Below are 7,673 nucleotides of genomic sequence, written 5' to 3' on the forward strand. Positions count from 1 at the left end.
AAAAAAATTAAGCGGCCGGAAAAGAAGGTTATTAATACTCTGTTTTTTTTTGTTTTTTTTTTTACCTTCTGCTTTTTCTGCGTTCTGAAATCCCGAACTGTTAAACCTATTTCAACTTCGTCTTCGCTTCTTCGGTAAATTCGCGTGCCGTACATCGGAACCTCACAATGCTCCCAGCAGACGCTGGGAGCACCACATATTTCCGGATAGGTCTGTAGCTTGGTTGACTCCCTCTAGCTGTGAGAACGTTACGCGGAGGCTGTTCGCAGGCCTTGTTTATTCTAGGTGGTGTTGGCTTAGCATGTGCACGCTCGGGTTCTGATTAGAATGCAATTAAATGCAAAGGTGCAAGCGAGCTGAACAAGAATGACGAAAAAATCCCTGGAGAAGGGGAACATGTGGGACGAAGGACAAAAATAAATGTCCCAACACAGCTAGGTGACTGGTGGGCGTCTGAAAAAATCCGCCTGGTCCGGGTATCGAACCCGGGACCTCTCCATTAGTGGTGGAGGGCTCCACCAACTGAGCTAACCAGGGGTTAGACGTCAGTAGAGCAAACGGTTTTTATCAGCTGCCACCAGTCTAACACCAACAAGGGTGAAGCTTGCAATTTAAGGTTATGATTAGAATGCAATTAAATGCAAAGCTGCAACCGAGCTGGACAAGAATGACGAAAAAATCCCTGGAGAAGGGGAACATGTGGGACGAAGGACAAACATAAATATCCCAACACAGCTAGGTGACTGTTGAGCGTCTGAAAAAATCCGCCTGGTCCGGGTATCGAACCCGGGACCTCTCCATTACAGGTGGAGCGCTCCACGAACTGAGCTAACCAACTGAGCTAACCACGGGTTAGACGTCAGTAGAGCAAACGGTTTTTATCAGCTGCCACCAGTCTAACACCAACAAAGGTGAAGCTTGCAGTTTAAGGTTATGATTAGAATGCAATTAAATGCAAAGGTGCAAGCGAGCTGAACAATTAAGAAAGACGAAAATAATCCCTGGAGAAGGGGAACATGTGGGACGAAGAACAAACGTAAATCTTCAAACACAGCTAGGTGACTGGTGAGCGTCTGAAAAAATCCGCCTGGTCCGGGTATCGAACCCGGGACCTCTCCATTACAGGTGGAGCGCTCCACCAACTGAGCTAACCAACTGAGCTAACCAGGGGTTAGACGTCAGTAGAGCAAACGGTTTTTATCAGCTGCCACCAGTCTAACACCAACAAAGGTGAAGCTTGCAGTTTAAGGTTATGATTAGAATGCAATTAAATGCAAAGGTGCAAGCGAGCTGAACAATTAAGGAAGACGAAAATAATCCCTGGAGAAGGGGAACATGTGGGACGAAGAACAAACGTAAATCTTCAAACACAGCTAGGTGACTGGTGAGCGTCTGAAAAATTCCGCCTGGTCCGGGTATCGAACCCGGGACCTCTCCATTACAGGTGGAGCGCTCCACCAACTGAGCTAACCAACTGAGCTAACCAGGGGTTAGACATCAGTAGAGCAAACGGTTTTTATCAGCTGTCACCAGTCTAACACCAACAAAGGTGAAGCTTGCAGTTTAAGGTTATGATTAGAATGCAATTAAATGCAAAGCTGCAAGCGAGCTGGACAAGAATGACAAAAAAATCCCTGGAGAAGGGAAACATGTGGGACGAAGGACAAACATAAATCTCCCAACACAGCTAGGTGACTGTTGAGCGTCTGAAAAAATCTGCCTGGTCCGGGTATCGAACCCGGGACCTCTCCATTAGAGGTGGAGGGCTCCACCAACTGAGCTAACCAGGGGTTAGACGTCAGTAGAGCAAACGGTTTTTATCAGCTGCCACCTGTCTAACACCAACAAGGGTGACGCTTGCAATTTAAGGTTATGATTAAAATGCAATTAAATGCAAAGCTGCAAGCGAGCTGGACAAAAATTATGAAAAAAATCCCTGGAGAAGGGAAACATGTGGGACGAAGGACAAACATAAATCTCTTAACACAGCTAGGTGACTGTTGAGCGTCTGAAAAAATCCGCCTGGTCCGGGTATCGAACCCGGGACCTCTCCATTAGAGGTGGAGGGCTCCACCAACTGGGCTAACCAGGGGTTAGACGTCAGTAGAGCAAACGGTTTTTATCAGCTGCCACCAGTCTAACACCAACAAGGGTGAAGCTTGCAATTTAAGGTTATGATTAGAATGCAATTAAATGCAAAGCTGCAACCGAGCTGGACAAGAATGACGAAAAAATCCCTGGAGAAGGGGAACATGTGGGACGAAGGACAAACATAAATCTCCCAACACAGCTAGGTGACTGTTGAGCGTCTGAAAAAATCTGCCTGGTCCGGGTATCGAACCCGGGACCTCTGCATTAGAGGTGGAGGGCTCCACCAACTGAGCTAACCAGGGGTTAGACGTCAGTAGAGCAAACAGTTTTTATCAGCTGCCACCAGTCTAACACCAACAAGGGTGAAGCTTGCAATTTAAGGTTATGATTAAAATGCAATTAAATGCAAAGCTGCAACCGAGCTGGACAAGAATGACGAAAAAATCCCTGGAGAAGGGGAACATGTGGTACGAAGGACAAAAATAAATCTCCCAACACAGCTAGGTGACTGTTGAGCGTCTGAAAAAATCCGCCTGGTCCGGGTATAGAACCCGGGACCTCTCCATTACAGGTGGAGCGCTCTACCAACTGAGCTAACCATGGGTTAGACGTGAGTAGAGCAAACGGTTTTTATCAGCTGCCACCAGTCTATCACCAACAAGGGTGACGCTTGCAATTTAAGGTTATAATTAGAATGCAATTAAATGCAAAGCTGCAAGCGAGCTGGACAAAAATGATGAAAAAAATCCCTGGAGAAGGGGAACATGTGGGACGAAAGAAAAAATAAATCTCCCAACACAGCTAGGTGACTGTTGAGCGTCTGAAAAAATCTGCCTGGTCCGGGTATCGAACCCGGGACCTCTGCATTAGAGGTGGAGGGCTCCACCAACTGAGCTAACCAGGGGTTAGACGTCAGTAAAGCAAACGGTTTTTATCAGCTGCCACCAGTCTAACACCAACAAGGTTGAAGCTTGCAATTTAAGGTTATGATTAGAATGCAATTAAATGCAAAGCTGCAAGCGAGCTGGACAAAAATGATGAAAAAAATCCCTGGAGAAGGGGAACATGTCGGACGAAGGACAAAAATAAATCTCCCAACGCAGCTAGGTGACTGTTGAGCGTCTGAAAAAATCTGCCTGGTCCGGGTATCGAACCCGGGACCTCTCCATTAGAGGTGGAGGGCTCCACCAACTGAGCTAACCAGGGGTTAGACGTCAGTAGAGCAAACGGTTTTTATCAGCTGCCACCAGTCTAACACCAACAAGGGTGACGCTTGCAATTTAAGGTTTTAATTAGAATGCAATTAAATGCAAAGCTGCAAGCGAGCTGGACAAAAATGATGAAAAAAATCCCTGGAGAAGGGGAACATGTGGGACGAAGGACAAACATAAATCTCCCAACACAGCTAGGTGACTGTTGAGTGTCTGAAAAAATCCGCCTGGTCCGGGTATCGAACCCGGGACCTCTCCATTAGAGGTGGAGGGCTCCACCAACTGAGCTAACCAAGGGTTAGACGTCAGTAGAGCAAACGGTTTTTATCAGCTGCCACCAGTCTAACACCAACAAGGGTGACGCTTGCAATTTAAGGTTATGATTAGAATGCAATTAAATGCAAAGCTGCAAGCGAGCTGGACAAAAATGACGAAAAAAATCCCTGGAGAAGGGGAACATGTGGGACGAAGGACAAAAATAAATCTCCCAACACAGCTAGGTGACTGTTGAGCGTCTGAAAAAATCCGCCTGGTCCGGGTATCGAACCCGGGACCTCTCCATTACAGGTGGAGGGCTCCACCAACTGAGCTAACCAACTGAGCTAACCAGGGGTTAGACGTCAGTAGAGCAAACGGTTTTTATCAGCTGCCACCAGTCTAACACCAACAAGGGTGAAGCTTGCAATTTAAGGTTCTGATTAGAATGCAATTAAATGCAAAGGTGCAAGCGAGCTGGACAAGAATGGCGAAAATAATCCCTGGAGAAGGGGAACAAGAGGGACAAAGGACAAACATAAATCTCCAAACACAAACATTTATGTTTGGAAATTTATGTTTGTCCTTTGTCCCTCTTGTTCCCCTTCTCCAGGGATTATTTTCGTCACGCTCGGGTTGGTCGCTTTGGAAAGCGAGTAAAGCACTCGCTTTACGCAATAATACTCCGACCAAGATACTTTTTTTTTTGTATCGGTGAACGGTCTAAGAACCACATTCGCATGACTGTCGCCATTATGCTTGTTATCTAAAGGGCATGGGGAAACCTTGATTTGTTTCATTTGGCCGATTGAAAGCACGTTAATAAGAAGCGTCACACGCGTACGTTCTATTTTGATAACAGTTATTTCGTTAATAGTATTACTTTTATCGACATATTCAAAGTTATCTATTCTCTTTACCTTATATATTTATCACCAGTCTGAGGTTTTAAACCTAATATTTCGAGGTAAAGATGGTAAGAAAGAATAGCCAGAGGCTCAAAATAAAACGCGCTCAAATGAATTTATTGCCCCAACACCAAAATAAGCGAGCGAGCTAGTTGTTACCCTCCCACTTCGCGTCACAAACAAACACACTCTGTGGAATTTCAGATAAAAGTGAAGAGACATGTACGTGAATATTGAGATTGGCGCTGAAACTGCTCGGGCGCTCGCACCTTTTAGTTTATTGCCTCAGAGAGTTTACCCCGAGTGTACGGTATTTTAAAGGAGCTGTGCAACGATATTCAGTTGGAATGTTTTTCACTATACACGAGCTTACTGGCACTAGTGGGACTCAAGGATACTCGCACGCGACGCCACTGGCCAAGAAACTCCTTTGTTGCGGTGAAATTTCAAGGAGAAAAGCAATTATTTTCGTTCAATCTCTCCTTTGCAAAATTTGATGACGTAACGTGGGGATCGCAGAACACCCAAGTGACGGCATTTGAATGCGGTTCATAGATTGGATCCGAGCCCTGAGTGGGCACTCGATTTGGGCTCGTGATAATTACTAGCTCGAGAAGCATTCGGGTAGTCGCCCGCGTCCAATCGCTGCAACGACGACAATAGCCGAGCCATAATAATGTCTGGAACTCAGCGTTTGTCCTGTGCTTTGCCAACCCAAGCGCGTGGCTATGATCAACATTGGCGGCATATAATCGGCTCCAGATCCCGTGGCCGCTTGTTCTGGCCGCGAGTTGAGGGGGTGAACGCTGCTCGTTTTTCTTAATTTTTTTTCTGTGACTTCTATTGCGTGAAGTGAAAAACAAACGCGTGTTTCATAGGTCATTAACATCAGATATCTGTTATAAGCGGTATTTGCGCAAAGTACAAAAATTGTTGCATCGCCCATTTAAGGTAATTCTTGGTTGTTAACCCCCTTGAAGTACCCGATGCCGACAACAGGCAATCATAGGGTAATACAAATAAAATAAGGAAGCCAAGGTGCGCTGTCTCGTCGGTCAAAGCAAAGAGCTCCATTCAAAATGCGGTTTTTCACGTGCTCGGGCCAAATCATGTGAGACAGGACCCTGTTTAAAGATAGGAAAGGATCGCTCCACGAAATGGCCTAATATCACCACCCTAAGACAGCTAGAAGCATGCATATTTAAGGCAGCTTAGTTTGCGCATATCCGGTTTTGCCCAGATATGTTTGGTACTCCCAATAACTGTAGACCAACACGATCGTTTAAGTTTCCCTGTAAGTAACCAACATTTTCATCAACGTAATCTTTTTTTTTTTTACATGTATACGTTTTACAAGACAATATCTTGACGGCGGTTTGAATGGTGTAACTCTGAAAGTTCAGAATTTAGGACATTATAAACTTGCTTTGAGAAACACGACGCCATCGCCGTCTGATCTGTTGTCTATAATATTATTTTCAGCCCTCAGGCTTAACATCTTCGTGCGGCACTACGAACCGCTGTCGTACGAACCGGTCAGCGTCCACAGAAGCCACAGCCGCGCCAAGCGTTCCCTTTCCGACGACAAGCATGTGCATGTCAAATTTCGAGGGCATAATAGGTAGGTTGTTCACTTTGATCCATGACCGAGGCATGCTTGTTCTCAAGCGTGAGGAGACTCGCAGCCTGCTGACGCGTGCAAAAGGCTTAATACTTTTTTTGTGTACCCACTCACTGGCGGCCATAGCTGTGTGCGCAAGTGCTGAGCACGTGCTGACGGCGAGGTTCTACAGTTATCTTGCCACGTACATTCCACAATATCAAGATTGCCGCTCTTTGCAACCTATTAATGCAAGCTCCTTCTGAGCTTACGCTCTAAACCGCACCTACAAATATGGCCGTTCAGTGAATACGCCCAATACTTCGTCTCACTTTAACATGAACTAACTGTGAAGGCTATGGAAGCACGCCCTGACTGGAGCACTCGCTGCACGAGCGCTCGTGCAGCCGTCGAGGCTTCATCCAAAGCAACTAGCTCGTGCTTTAGCATGCGCGGATACAATAGTCCATACTATAAAAAAAACAACTTCGTCTCACCTTAGTATGGACTATTGTTAGCCGCACGTGCTAAAAGTGCGAGCTAGTCGCTTTGAATGAAGCCGCGGCGTCTGCACGAGCGCTCGTGCAGCAAGTGCTCCAGTCAAGGCAGTCAAGGCTGGCTGCTCGCGCTAGCACAGCCTTCGCGGTTAGTCCGTGCTAGGGTGAGACCAGAGCCGTATGTGGGTGAGACCACGGTGGGTGAGACAAAGTATAAGGTGAGACGAAGTATAATGAACTAACGCGATGTTTACAAACAAGTCTGCGCGTGCGCTGAAGCCAGATTCGCCTGAAGAGGAACGTCTGCGGATGCACCGTGTTGACAGCAGCGCACCGCAGCAGCGCGCACGTTCAAGCCGTGTTTTGGTGCAAGTCACCGACAGCTTAAGAAACACAGGGCGTGGCAAGTACCAGGCATCATCATCATCATCGTCGCTGCGCAGCCAATCAGCTTGCAGCATTAGCCGATAAAAACGTCGATGAATGAATCATCCAAGTAAGAAGAGTTGACATAATAAGCCTCGCCCTACGTTTCTTATGTTTTCAGCACTAATCTCTATGTCTATTTGCTGAATCGCGTTCGACCAGCTCCGCCTATGGACGGGAATGCGGCCACGATTGGCCATCTTTTTGGTAGAGAGTTATATCATTTCTATCCATCATAGTAATATGGCGGACAGCGCAATGGCGGCAGGCTGCCATATTATAGCCGTGGATCTAGTACACTGTACCGTGGGTGATATTTCGTGCTTGATTAAAGTTGTTCGATGAAGCAGATTCTCAAAACCCGGCGTGAACGGCAGCCTCATCTTTGAGGACCCGGCGAAAGTTCTACGAAAGCTCAGCACCGCGCGGGAAAGCAGCGCAGCTCGCATCGAAAGCAGACTCCGTACCGGCGTCTGCTTTCGATGCTTCTTTCGATGCGACTTTCGATGCGTGCTGTGCTGCTTTTCCACGGTGCTGCGATTTTGTGAAACTTTCGCCGGGTCCTCAGAGATCGGGCTACCGTTCACGCCGGGTTTCAAAAATATGTTCCGTCAAACAATTTCAATCAAGCACGAAATATCACCCACGCTATTTTGATGGCAGTGTGCCACCCAACGAGCTTGAG

General features: G+C 46.8%; 4 non-coding genes across 4 annotated transcripts; all 4 read right to left on the reverse strand.

Moving 5' to 3' along the window:
• Positions 1-464: 464 nt before the first annotated feature.
• Positions 465-537, reverse strand: Trnas-acu. Its single transcript has one exon. It is a non-coding gene; the product is annotated as a tRNA-Ser (tRNA).
• Positions 538-1,717: 1,180 nt separating this feature from the next.
• Trnar-ucu lies at positions 1,718-1,790 on the reverse strand. Its single transcript has one exon. It is a non-coding gene; the product is annotated as a tRNA-Arg (tRNA).
• Positions 1,791-3,224: 1,434 nt separating this feature from the next.
• Positions 3,225-3,297, reverse strand: Trnar-ucu. Its single transcript has one exon. It is a non-coding gene; the product is annotated as a tRNA-Arg (tRNA).
• Positions 3,298-3,526: 229 nt separating this feature from the next.
• Trnar-ucu lies at positions 3,527-3,599 on the reverse strand. Its single transcript has one exon. It is a non-coding gene; the product is annotated as a tRNA-Arg (tRNA).
• Between the last annotated feature and the right edge of the window lie 4,074 nt (positions 3,600-7,673).

The sequence above is a fragment of the Ixodes scapularis genome, unplaced genomic scaffold (assembly GCF_016920785.2).
Source record: "Ixodes scapularis isolate PalLabHiFi unplaced genomic scaffold, ASM1692078v2 PGA_scaffold0__279_contigs__length_252992795, whole genome shotgun sequence".
Classification (NCBI taxonomy): Eukaryota; Metazoa; Arthropoda; class Arachnida; order Ixodida; family Ixodidae; genus Ixodes; species Ixodes scapularis.